Source organism: Monopterus albus, unplaced genomic scaffold (assembly GCF_001952655.1).
Source record: "Monopterus albus unplaced genomic scaffold, M_albus_1.0 scaffold674.1, whole genome shotgun sequence".
NCBI classification, from domain to species: Eukaryota; Metazoa; Chordata; class Actinopteri; order Synbranchiformes; family Synbranchidae; genus Monopterus; species Monopterus albus.
In genome coordinates, this window is record NW_018128554.1 from 1,277 (window position 1) to 2,918 (window position 1,642).

A 1,642-nucleotide genomic window follows, 5' to 3' on the forward strand; every position below is an offset into this window, starting at 1 on the left:
GTACCCTTAGTTAAGTTATCGTCATTATACACCACACTGTGGAAAAATGCGCTATATAAATACAGTCCATTTACCATACACTATACCATAATTTCCGGTGGGGACTTTCATATTACAGTGGCCCATCCTAAGGTATCTGAAATTGCTTTAGAGTAATAATCATAATCTAAGCAAGTTTATTATTGATAAATATGAGATTTTCAGTTATTACAAGAAACATAAATTATTAAGCGATGTAAACCTTCAGTACATTCTTGACATGTTGACTCTTCAACAGGAGAGGCTGATGAAGTCAAAGAGGTTACCAGCGAAAGCAGCACTGACATTAGTGAACCATCTGCAAAGGAAAGTGAATCACTGATGGAGACAAGTCCAACATCTCAGAGTGTTTCTGCAAACACCAAACAAGGTGAGACTTTCATTTTCTTTTCCTTTGTACCTTTCAGCTAAATCTAAAATGAACCTTTTAGATGTTGCTTCAGTGACTTCATTAGTGACATAGTGATGTTGTTCTCTGTTGTTTCAGTGATCCCTGACCTCACACTTGTGTTGATTGGTGACACAAATTCCACTGAGATTGGATCAAACAACATCTTACTTGATCCTGATGAACAAACAGATGTGGAGCAGTTTTCATTCAGACTGTATGATCCGTGTAGTCGCCACATCTCTGTCATTAACATGCTTGGTCTACAAAACACTGACCAGTTCCCATTAAATCAGGGAGTTGATGCCTTTCTCTTACTGTTACCAAATGGTCAGCACAGCAGCCATTACAGTTCAACAGTTTCTTATGTCATGACAGTCGTGACTCATAAGTCAGATGAAAACTGTGACAATGCACTGACAGACCTGAAGTCCAGCAGCAGGTTTGATGAAAAAAGATACCACACATGTACAAGAAGCATGATGGATGGAAACGAGATAATAGATCTGTTGGAAAAAATAGACACCATGGTCTCTGGAAATGATCCACAGTGCTACAGTCGACTGATGTCTGATGAAAATCAAGAGCAGAAACAACATCAGGGCCAGAAATCCCACAAAGAAGAACAGAGCATTTCCTCAGTGTTTCAAAAAAACAGGTGAGATTTTAATGTTGACATTCACACATTATACCTACAGGTCTTCATCAAAATAATGTGGAAAGAATTTAAATTGTTAATGCATCAAAGCTTTGAATTTGAACGTTTGAAAGGGGGCGACTGATTCCTAAATGCAATCGTTGTGTTTCCCAAAGATCCTGGTGTAGTGGTTAGCAATAAACAAGATTCCAGAGGTAATATGTAATAGAACAGTATGTAGTTCATATTTAGATAATACTTGTGTTAGTTGTGTAAGGATGTAAGACTGAGCTCAGTGTGTACGGAAGCTTGATCTGTCTCTGGCGCAGGCAAGAATATCTTGGGCTATGTCCCTTGCTGCCCCGTAGGGGTCAACATCCTGAGTGACTTCCTCCTCAGATAGGGAATGGATATATTGTAGCTGTAGCCTTATGTGAACTGTTCGTGTGCTCTGTTCAGGTTTAGAAAAAGGAAATGTGTGCTAGGTCAATGTGACCTAGAAGGTCATGTACTGGACAGTTTAGACAATGCTAGGAAGAAGGTGTGTGTGGGTAGCTGGCATGGGACCGCGTCTTCAT

The 1,642-nt window shown here is 39.6% G+C and overlaps 1 long non-coding RNA gene across 1 annotated transcript; it reads left to right on the forward strand.

Annotated features, from left to right (window-relative positions):
• The first annotated feature begins 58 nt into the window (after positions 1–58).
• Positions 59–777, forward strand: LOC109953459 (uncharacterized). The gene is made up of 3 exons (XR_002273910.1): positions 59–132; positions 278–409; positions 527–777. It is a non-coding gene; the product is annotated as an uncharacterized LOC109953459 (long non-coding RNA).
• The last annotated feature ends 865 nt before the right edge of the window (positions 778–1,642 follow it).